Source organism: Giraffa tippelskirchi, chromosome 13 (genome assembly GCF_054371585.1).
Source record: "Giraffa tippelskirchi isolate mGirTip1 chromosome 13, T2T-mGirTip1v1.2.pri, whole genome shotgun sequence".
Lineage (NCBI taxonomy): Eukaryota > Metazoa > Chordata > Mammalia > Artiodactyla > Giraffidae > Giraffa > Giraffa tippelskirchi.
Window position 1 is genome coordinate 49,581,393 of NC_137287.1, and position 12,646 is coordinate 49,594,038.

The window sequence follows — 12,646 nt, forward strand, 5'->3', positions numbered from 1 at the left end:
TTTTGGGGTGTTAGTTCTAGAAGGTCTTATAGGTCTTCATAGAACTGTTACCTTCAGCTTCTTCAGCATTACCGGTTGGGGTATAGACTTGGATTACTGTTTTATTGAATGTTTTGCCTTGGAAATGAACAGAGATCATTCTGTCATTTTTGAGATTGCACCCAAGTACTGCATTTTGGACTCTTTTGTTGACTATGATGGCTACTCCATTTCTTCTAAGGGATTCTTGCCCACAGTAGTAGATATAATGGCCATCTGTATTAAATTCACCCATTCCAGTCCATTTTAGTTCGCTGATTCCTAAATTGTCGATATTCACTCTCACCATCTCCTATTTGACCACTTTCAATTTGCCTTGATTCATGGACCTAGCATTCCAGGTTCCTATGCAATGTTGCTTTTTACAGCATCAGAATTTACTTCCATCACCAGTCACGTCCACAACCGGGTGTTGTTTTTGCTTTGGCTCTGTCTCTTCATTCTTTCTGGAGTTATTTCTGCACTGATTTCCAGTAGCATATTGGGCACCTACCGACCTGGGTAGTTCATTGTTTAGTGTCCTATCTTTTTTGCCTTTTCATACTGTTCATGGGGTTCTCAAGGCAATAATACTGAAGTGGTTTGCCATTCCCTTCTCCAATGGACCACATTTTGTCAGTACTCTCCACCATGATCCATCCATCTTGGGTGGCCCTATATGGCATGGCTCGTAGTTTCATTGAGTTAGACAAGGATGTGGTCCATATGATCAGATTGGTTAGTTTCCTGTGATTGTGGTTTTCAGTCTGTTTTCCCTTTGATGGAGAAGAGTAAGAAGCTTAGGGAAGCTTCCTGATGGGAGAGACTGACTGAGGGGGAAATTGGGTCTTGTTCTGATGGGCGGGGCCATGTTCAGTAAACCTTTAATCCAATTTTCTGCTGATGGGTGGAGCTGTGTTCCCTCCCTGTTATTTACCTGGGGCCAAACTATAGTGGAGGTAATGAAGATAATGGCGACCTCCCTCAAAAGATCCCATGCATGCACTGTTACAGTCCGTGCCCCCAGCCCTGTATCAGGCCACCTCTGACCTACGCCTCAGCCGGAGACTCCTGGATATTCACAGGCAAGTCTGGCTCAGTCTCTTGTGGGGTCGCTGCTCCTTTCTCCTGGGTCCTGGTAGGCACAAGGTTTGTGCCCACCAAGAGTCTGTTTCCCCAGTCCTGTGTAAGTTCTGGCGGTTCTATGGTGGGGTTAATGGTGACCTCCAAGAGGGCTTATGCCATACCCAGGTCTGCTGCACCCAGAGCCCCTGCCCCTGTGGCAGGCTACTGCTGACCCGTACCTCCACAGGAGACACTCAAACACAGTTCTGTCTCAGTCTCTGTGGGGTCTCTGGGTCCTGGTGCGCACAAGGTTCGTTTGAGCCCTCTGAGAATTCCTGGCAGGTATGGGATTTGATTCTAACGGCGATTTTGCCCCTCCACCATCTTGCTGGGGCTTCTCCTTTTTTTTTGGATGTGGGATATCTTCTCACAGTCACTCGAGCGCCACACCGCCGCCACTCCAGCACCTACCATGTGAGGAACTTGCATATATCCTTCACTTAAACACCTAAGTTCACCAGTTAACTTTTTTCCACATTTACTTTTCCTTTCTTTCTCTTTTTCTGTCTGTTCCTCTTTCTCTCTTCTCTGTTTGCTTATATATATATATGTATATATATATGTCTATATGCATATATACACATATATATTTTATGAACCATTTGAGAGTAAGTTGCTAACATTACCTTCTTTCCTAAATACTTTTGCTAGTATTTGCCCAGACAAGTGTGTTCACTTACATAACCATAGTACAATGATCAAAATCAGAAAATACAGCATTGACATAAGATTATTATCTAATGTGGAATATATATTCAAATTTTGCTGATGGTCTTGGTGTCTTTAATAACAATATTTTCCTCTTACAGTGTCTACTATAGCATCAAGTATTTTAATTGTTGTATCTTTTTAGTCTCTTTTAATCTATAAAAGATCATCAACCTTTCTTTGTCTCTCAAGACATTGATATTTTTGAAGCACACAGGCCAATTTTTTATATAATCTGCTGACATTAAAAAATAGTTTTAAAAATAGCTGATTTGAGAATGAGTAGTACTTCAAATTCATAGACACAGTTGTAGTTGCTTTAGAATATGTCAATTTGTGGTTTGAATTTTGCAAAGTTCCTCATCCTTTTGCCTTTAAACTGTACTGTATGGAGACACACACACACACACACACACACACACACACACATGTTTCAATTAGGAGAAAATAAATGAACTTAGGGCTTTGAGACATTCCCTAATATAACTGCATAATTGGGGTCAATGCTGTGGTGCCCCACAGAGCTGTGGTAGGAATCACTAGTTTATTGTGAAACACCGGACATATGGATCTGAACATGTTTGGCAGATCAACAATCTCAAAAACCTTTAAGTCACACATCTGGAAATAAAACTTAAGGTAATATATAAAATTAAGATTGTGTCAAGAAAAGGCATACTAAAAAAAAAAATGTTTACTTGTCTACTTAGAGAATAAGACTGGTGATTCTATACAGTTCACACGAGCAATGATATATGGTAACCTACTTTTAATATGATTTCCCTTTAGAACTAAAATCCCAGTTATGATGAAGAAAAACGATATTGCTTATTAGAAGGACATTTCAACATCCAAGCACAGAAGACAAGCTACATCTCCACACAGCAGCCCAGCTCTCCGAGCTTTGCCAACCAGTACGTTTCAGTTGAACCAAAGCTCAATCCTTGTCATACCTATGAGGAACAATTGCCAGAGGATTTCCTCTTGAGGAATTTGATTTTCATAACAAAGTGAAAGACAAATATGAAACCAAAGTGGATAAGAAAGACAAAGAGCTGCCAGTGGTGCTTAATCTCTGGACTCCTACAGGTTAATGGACTGGCAAGCAGAAACAGGTAAGTGATATTGATTCTATAAGCCTCCAAGTGTGGAGTTTCCTGGTTTGTTCTGTGTTCTGTGTAAGTATAGTATAATGTGATTAGAAGGAATCAAGCATTCATTCAGTCCTGTCTTTGAATCATATCACGCTCCAAAGTAATTTTTCAGACAGTGATTTTGAACATTTTAAACATTTCTATCCTACCACTCTGTACATTGCACTCTCTTAATGATGTTATATCAACTGCATTATAATTATGTCTAACTTCAGAACATTTCTGCTTTGTTTTAAAACTATATTGATTACTCAAGGCTCTGTACTGAGTGGCTCAGAATTTGTTCCAATTGCTTGTACTAATGTCAGCAACTGAATTAAGCAAGTGTCTGTCAGATTCGGGGAAATAGAAACTCTCTCAATAAACTGCAAGGCATTCCAGGTCAAAGGAGTGAAGGGAACTGCTGTTCATAGCCCTTTCTCAAGAAATATTATTATTCAACTTGAACTGAAGCCATAAGAAGACGTTATATAACATATGTTTGTAGAGTGTGTAGTTTAACATGAGGTAGCATCATAAAAAGGAAATTACAAAATTGTATTCAGCTTGATGTTCTTATTAATGTTTGTTACCTTTCCTTTACTGTTGAGTTGGTTCTCTACTAGGAAGATAGCATTGGTCTTTTTCTATTTTTGATTTAAGTGAAAAATAGTGAAAACATTCACAGCAATTTAACATTTTTTGTTTGTGACTCTTACCTGCAGAGACAGTGCACTAAAGTAAGAGACTGCGGTCACATAAGTGAATAATTCATTCAATTACCTCATGCTATCCTTCCCTTTACAATTTTAATGGAATTGTAGAAACCAAAATGACTTTTGATCCAATGGATTTAGTGCCTTTGAGAGAACTAAAAGCACAAGTTATCTATAAACTATTTTTGGTTTGTTTGAATGGAAGGATGAAGACAAGCGTGGAACTGAAATTGCCTTTTTTTCTTGAGAGGCTGGGAGATGAAACTCAGAAACACTGAAGGGTTTTAGATACATTGCAAAGACAACATCAATAACAGAAACTCCACAGCCTCCCTTTTTCCCCCATGAAATGTTTTTGTTTTATTTTTGGAGCCACTTTTCTCCTGTTATAACAGCAGCATATAACTCACAATAAGCATTTTCTTCAGGTTGAAAACTGAAGGTTTAGGAAAGTGTTCATGCACTAAACCCAGAAGACCGTCATCCTGGAAAGGGTGTGTGATCCCCAAGCTAGGAGAAGGAAAAAGAGTTGGAGGAATGAGGACATTGAAAAGATGTTTTCAAATCGTTAAAACATCTGTTACAATTGAGAAGTATCTTAGTTTGGGGCTCAGTTCAGTTAGTTAAAATTCTTTCTTCCTTGTTAATTCTCTTTCTTCTTTTCTCACTAACCTCTCCTGTCTTCCATTCCTGCTACATGATGGTATAGTGACAACATTAAAGAGAGTATGCACACACACACACACACACACACACACACACAGACACACAGAAGAACACACTGGTGAACAAGATGGGCCTATTGCAGCTGAAACCCAGTGGAGAATAATAAAAAATGAGAATAAAGACATCACCTGGAGACCCATTATCCCATAGGCCAGGGGCCAGCAAGCTACAGTCCATGGGCCAAATCCTGCCCTTGGTTTTTTTGTAAGTAAAGGTTTATTGGAATATAAATAAATATAAATTGTACCCATTTATTTACATATGATCTATGGGTGCTTTCAGGGAATAATGGCAGAGCTGAGTAGTAGTGACAGAGACCATATGGCCCGCCACACCTCAAATGTTTATTATCTGGCCCATTACAGAAAACATTTTCTGACCCCAGTTAAAAGCCAAATGTTATTTTCCAAAGGGTGGTCCCAGACCAGCAGACTCAGCATCTACTGAATCTAGGAATTTGAAAGAATGCAAAATTTCTAGCCTCATCTCAGACTAGGGAATAAAAGTATCTGGAGTTAAGGCCCACAATCCGTGTTTTAACAAACCCTCTGGGTAATTCTGTTGCACTTTAAGACCCCCTGGGTCAGAACATCTCAACCAGATGTTGCTAATGAGTTGCAGGTGTGCCAAAGATATTAGGCTACGGGCCATGTGACTGGCATCACATGGGATCCCAAAGGATCATAATCTGAGCAGGACATAATTAAAATTGTATTTTACAAGTTAATTTGGGCAGATCGATGATGATTTTCATATTGAATGAATTTCCTGTCACTCTCAGAGACTATTTTATAATAACAAAAAATAACATTTTGTAACACTTTATAGTGTAAAAGTAGTTCAGGGGGGGTCTCAAAAGGAATTTTCAACTTGAAAATGTTCCTGCACATGTGGAAGGCACATGTTTATGTGTTTGTGGATTTAATACCTTTTTCTTCAAGAAAGAGAAATATATTTAAGGTGAATTCAGTAGAGGGATATATGTTTATTTTTAAAATATCCTCAATGCAACCCTGTTATATCATACTTTGTTGTTCAGTTACTAAGTCTTGTCTGACTCTCTGTGACCCCATAGATTGCAGCATGCCAGTCTTCCCTGTCTTTTACTATCTCCCAAAGTTTGCTCAAACTCATGTCCATTGAGTCAGTGATGTCATCAAACCACACTTTAAATGAACATTACCTATGACAATCCAGACAAGATAAATTAGTCCAGGGGCGCAAGATATTCAATAAGTAATTTACTTGAAATAATAGTCTTATTACTTGCACCTGAATGGGATTCCACTGACAATAATTTATTGCAAGTCATATTTTCAGAACACTTTTGTTGCTTTCAGCAAAGCACACCTATAAGCGAGCATTCATAACTGGCAAGTGCACACTTAAATATAAACTAGCAAGTAGTAAAAGTGCTCATCCATCATAAGGATGGAGACTGTGGACTATTCAGTCATGTGTAGAACAGGGCCACAGCAGAACACTGGACTTGGGAACTGGGCCTGTAGTTTACCCGTGCTGGGTCTTCACATTTCTTTCTGCAAATCTCTGTCCTGGAATTTAGGCCTGCTCCAGGACCCTCAGAACTGTCTCAGGAGAAGTCAGGTTATTTGGATCAAAGATGCTCTGAGAACCCCTGGGGGCTTTTGACTATCTGGGGATTTCTGCAATGTTCAGGGTCTTACCCAATGGGTGGCTACTGGTCCAGTTTGGCCTGAGACAACATTTGGGCTGGCACGCCCTGCAAATCCTATCCTCACCCACCAAGTGCACACACATACAACATGGAAACATGAGGGTGTATAGACCCCTGATACCTGTGGGGTGTGAGATGGAGCCATAGACTCTCCAAAAGAGAAACTGCTCAGGACCACTTCAGACAGCTTCATGGTTGGGCTGAGCTACCAAACGGTGTTTAACCTCCTCTTTCCATACCTAACTGTGAGGGGCTTTGTGAGCATGCACCCCCACGACAGCCGGCATGCTCCTTGGTGCACTTAGGACTATATACTCTGCAAGGTAGGCCCCCACAGGTAAATAAGCTGGGCAGGTGTTTCTGAGCTCTGGGCACCCAGAGGGGCAAGAGGAGGCATGAGCTCTAGGTGGGTCTGTCATCTGGACTTAGACTTCTTGCTCCACATGGAATGGAACAACTGGAGGAAAACTAGTTCAGGCCCCCTGAGGCATGGGGCCAGGACTGGGGCCTGGTGAGCCAAGTCTAAGAGCAGCAGCCTATTACATTGACATTTGTGGCCAGATGATTGTTGCAGAGTCTCTCCTGTGCATCGTAGATTGTGGGGCAACTAGATGCCAGTAGCTCCCCAGTTGTAGCAACGAAAAATGTCTTTCAATGTCTGTCAGGCTTAGCCAAGTGCTCTGGTGGAGAACCACCGTTCTACACAAAATACCACTTGGTCTCAGCGTGCGTGGATCTCCCTTGATTAACTCAGAACGAGATCCTCCTTCACAGGGTTTTGTTTATTTATTTATCATCAGTTCATTGACATACAATGGACATATAACATTGTTTAACGTGTACAACTCAGTGATTTGACAGATATATTTATTGCAAAATGATTACCACAATAATGTTAGTTAAAATATGCATAGTTACAATTTTGTAGTGCTAACTTTTAAAATCTATTGTCATTACAAATTTCAAATAGACAACACCATCTTGTTAACTCTACTCACCATGCTATACCTTTACTTGTACTATATATATAATAACAAATTCTTTCCCAAATTGATTGTACCAATTTATATTCTATTAGTGGCACAATTTTATATTTGCTTCATATTTTCTTAAACCCTTAGAAATACTAAGAAAGACCCTCGGAATTCTAATTTTTGTTATCTGTTGGTATGCAGTGGCTTCCATTGTGATTTAATTTTAATTTGTCTAATTGTTAATGACACAGCATCTTTTCATGATTATTGGTCATTTGGATTTCCTTCTCTTTTGTGAGATGTTTATTCAACTCTTTTTCCTAGATGCCCATCCCCCTCAATTCCCAGGTTTGCCTGCTTTTCTAACTGATTTCTAGGTATCTTTATGTACTCTTAATCTGAATGCTTTATTGGTTTTATGAATTTCAAATATCTTTTACCAGGGTTTTTGAAACAAGAATAAAATGCAAAGTGAGGCAGCTTCTTCACATTATATTCTGTATCATCTTTGTGCAAAATGGTGGTTCCTAACCTTGTTTGTTCACAATTACAATGGAAATAAAAGTCAGAAATATGATATATTCTCAAATTTTATCAACTTACATTAGAGCCAAAACCATCATTGCAATGGCTGCTTTTTTAGAGCTTTGCCTCAAAAAAAAAAAAAAAAAAGTCACCTCATGCACTGATTCTATCAAATGCTTACAATAAAAACACAGACTTCAATTAGATTAACTCAAAAGAAAATCTATTTCGTGTTACAAATCCAAAGTTGAGTGCAGAATGCAAATGTTCAGAATAGAAATGCTCCCCACCAAAATATACCAAGAATTACGGACATTACATGTCATGCCCATTCCAACATGTAGCTAAATCTCTAGAGTTCACTTAAAATCATGTTTCTATCATTCCTCCAAATAAAATAATATAAAAATAATTAACAAGCTATCTGCTATCCCAAACCAACCAAATTTATGTTATTGAGCTTTGCTTGTCTTTTTGGCTTTATTTTAGTTTTTCTATAAACATGAATGTGCATATTCAAGAAGAAATTCTGCTTTAATTAGGCAGAAAATTATAAAAAATTACATAAGACGAGAGTTAGCAACTTACAGCATGTTGTCCAAATCCAGCCAGCCCCTGATTTCTAAATAAAATTTCATTGGAACATAGTCATGCTTATTTATTTACATATTTTCTAGGATAGCTTTTATAGCATTGGGTTGGCCAAAAATTACATTCTGGTTTTCTGTAAGATCTTATAGTAGTTATTCTTGAGTATTTTCTGGACATGCCAGGCTGTGAGTAATCTGATTTTTGTTTTAGCTACTCAGGCACCAATGCATTGGTTAGAGTGGGGGGCGCAAGAGTGTTGTGTTTCTCAAAGGATAAATCCGGGTTCATTATACCCGATTTATCCTGAGATGGTTGCCACAGGGGGATCTTGGTAAAACTTGTCATTGCCTTCTGATAAATTTATCTCAAATCCAATTACAACTCCTTAAATGGTGTGCCCAACAATGTCATAGAGTGTTGAAATGGACTTTGGAATAGGCAAGGCTCTTTCTCTCCCCTTCTCTTAAAAGCTCTCCTGATACTTACACACTCCTTATATTTTCTTCTTAGTACCAAGAAATACTTTCAGATGGGTTCTTTGGTGTGCTCATGTGGAAAGAGGCCAGGTGGATATCTTGAAGTCACCATTTGTCACTAAGATGGCTGTCTTGGTATTTCATGACATTTAAAAAATATTTATTGTTAACTGTGCTGGGTCTCCATTGCTGCACAGGCTGTCTCTAGCTGTGGTGAGCTGGTTTCCAGTTGCAGGGCATGGGCTTCTCTGTGCAGTGGCTTGTCTTGTTATGGAGCATGGGCTCCAGGGTGTGTGAGTTTCAGCAGCTGCAGTGCGTGGGCTTAGTAGTTGTGGCTCCCGGGCTCTAGAGCACAGGCTCAGTAGCTGTGGCTCAAGGGCTCAGCTGCTCCTTGGCATGTGGGATCTTCCTGGATAGGGATCCAACCCCATCTCCTGCACTGGCAGGTGGATTCTTCACCACAGAGCCACCACGGAAGCCCTCATGGCATTTTTATATTTTGATTTTTCTTTTCTGATTCAGGGAAAGTCAGAGATAGGATTTCAGTATGATGCCTTCGATGGTTCAGCAGGTACTAGGCTGGGTCTGAGAGTATGCATCTAACAAGCTCCCAGGGAATGTGCTACTGCTGGTCCATGGACCGCACTTTGTATCATGGTTACCTGGTCACTTTTAGATGTGGGAGAGCATTTTCTCATTTGCTGCTTTCTAGGATTAGGTCTTTGTTATACATCTTTTGTGAAAACATGTGTTACTCACGTGAGTTCTCAGAGTGGGTTTAATGAAGGCTTAATGTTAAATAAATTGTGACTGTTCAAAACCAAAGAAGTTAGAAATCTTTGGAAAGGACTGGAGAAGGTGACAAATGGGAAACAGAGACAAACATGCTTCAACTCCTGTTCATCACTACCCTTTGGACTTTTTCCATACATTTTTCTCATTTAAGTCTTCCAAAAATTCTCTGAGGTAAGCATTATTGTCCCCATTTTATAATAATAAGGAGCCAAATCACAAGCTCATAACCATCCAAAGCAAAATGTGGGGAATTCTACAGGAAAAATGACCTCATTTCTTTAAAAAAAAATAGCATGAAAAAAGGAGGAGGAGCAGGAACTGTCACAGATAAAGGCTTAAAAGAGACAAAGCAAACAAAATCAAGATTTTGTTTGGAACCTGATTTTACCAAAAGCAAGCATAACAAACCCCACAAAACCCATGAATAGACACATTTGAGACACTGGTAAAATGAATTGGGGACTGGATATTAGCTATTAAGAAATTCATTAGGTGTGGTACTGTTGTTACAATTACGTTATAAAACAGAGCTCTTATTTGTCAGAAGCTGATTGGTGAAATTATATCCTGTCTGGATGTGCTTTAAAATTTCTACTGAAAACATAATAAATTAAAAAATAAAAACAAGTGTAAACAAGAATCAAAGAAAGAATCAAGAGTGGCAGAATGTTGATTGATTTTACTTTTTAAAACTATTTTAAAGCAATTTTAGATTTAAAGAAAAGTTGTGCTATTTTTAACACAGGGTCCTGAATATATATTGCCTAACTTCCCCTAAGAGTCGGACACGACTGAGCGACTGAACTGAACTGAACTGAACTTCCCCTAATGTAAACATCTTATGTAACTGTGCAACAATGGTCAAAATCCAGAAATTAACATTGATATAACATTATTAGCTGACCTACAGATTTTATTCTAATTTCTTCTCTCTTTCATCCTGCCAGGTCTTTTTTCTGTTGCAAGATCTAACCCAGAGTCCCACACTGTGTTTAGTTGTCCTGTCACCTTAGTTTTCTTGACTCTATGACAGTCCCTCAGTCTGTTCTGTTTTTCATGCTGTTGACACTTGAAGAGTACCAGTCAGTTATTTTGTAGACTATTCCTCAGTTTCAGTTTGCTTGATGTTTTCTCATGATTAGATTGAAGTTATGTTGATAATTACTGAATCTGGGTAATGTAAATCTAGGATTTCATCATAGTGTTCTCTCTACTTTGGGACATGTTTGAAAATTCCTTCACTAGGCATAAATGAAAAAAAAAACTAAGATAGGAGGGTGTTGCATAACTTGTTTAAATTGATTTAATTATTAAATGAGCAGAACTGGGATTAGAACCCAGATTAGTTTGACTGAAAAGAACCTGTGACTTTTACAGTATGAAGTGTAGGATACAAGATAAATGATATCTGGTTATTAAAGTTAGTTCCATGGATGAACTCTGCAGAGAGATTTTTTTTTTTCACTGCTCTGAATGTAATTAATTAGGCCCCAGTTTCTAGGCAGCAACCAATAATGGCTATATTGGATCAAGATTGAATTGTCTTGCAGGATCCATTATTACATATGAGAGATTAAAGCCACACAAGTTAGCTAAAAGAACTATTGAATAAATGGTGGAAGGGTAGTTCATAGAATTCGAATTCTGGAGAATAGCAGGCTTACCATGCATAAAGGACTGGGAAAAATAAAACTATAGACAATCACCTCTCTTTATATGTCTCTGTCTGTCTGTCTCTCCATTTCACTGTCCTGCTTTCCTGGGAAATCATCCTTCATCACACGTGGCCATAAAAGAGTAAATGGATGCTTCATCTTGAGTCTATAGGACCTTAGATACAGGGATTATTACCAAGTGATTCTTAACTTCCAGGCTTCTTCATTCAAATCCTCAGTCATTCAATCCAGTTTCCCCGTTTTATGGGTTAAATGATCATGCTAGTCCCATGAATTGTGGCTGTGGAGAGCTCTTAGAAACAAGAGCCTGTATACTCCCTCATCTATGGCTATACAGTGGGATTGGGGGGATGTGGGATCAGGCTAAGCTAAGAAGGAACAGGCTAAGTAATATCTCAGCTCCACAGAATCAAGCATTGATGAGTTGCGTCTACTTTTTCTCAATTCTAACCCCTCAGAAGAGGTTACAGTTGCTGATTCCTGGTTTTCACTGTTCCAAAGGGAAGAAATAATTTACTAACACCAGGTGATTTGAATTACTTGAAAGCCCCACAGTTTTATACTAAGGAATTGACATGTAAGTTCTTTGGGTAGCTTGGCACGATTCTTGACCTGGAGATGAGAGGCTAGTAGAAGAGCTGCCGCTGCTGCTGCTAAGTCGCTTCAGTCGTGTCCGACTCTGTGCGACCCCATAGACGGCAGCCCACCAGGCGCCCCCGTCCTTGGGATCCTCCAGGCAAGAACACCGGAGTGGGTTGCCATTTCCTTCTCCAACGCGTGAAAGTGAAGTCGCTGAGTCGTGTCCAACTCTGAGCGACCCCATGGCCTGCAGGCTACCAGGCTCCCCCGTTCCTGGGGTTCTCCAGGCAAGAACACTGGAGTGAGTTGCCACTTCCTTCTCCAATGCGTGAAAGTGAAAAGTGAAAGTGAAGTCGCTTAGTCGTGTCCGACTCGTAGCGACCCCATGGACGGAAAATCTTCCGTCCATGGGATTTTCCAGGCAAGAGTACTAGAGTGGGGTGCCATTGCCTTCTCCGTAGTAGAAGAGAGAGATGTGCAAATTTAAAAATGACAAGGCTGCTGCTGCTGGTAAGTCACTTCAGTCGTGTCCGACTCTGTGCGACCCCATAGACGGCAGCCCACCAGGCTCTGCCATCCCTGGGATTCTCCAGGCAAGAACACTGGAGTGGGTTGCCATTTCCTTCTCCAACGCATGAAAGTGAAAAGTGAAAGTGAAGTCGCTTAGTCGTGTCCGACTCTTCGCGACCCCATGGACTGCAGCCTACCAGGCCCCTCTGTCCATGGGATTTTCCAGGCAATACAATGAGGTTAATGCTGCAGTGGAAGTACACACACAGTTCATAAGTATGATATGGAAGGAAATGTCAACCAGAGTGGTTGACATGAATCTTTCATTGTGTCTCAAAGCATCCATTTTAACCACCAGGCTGTTGAATTTCAGGGTGGAGGGTGGATCTGGTTACTTA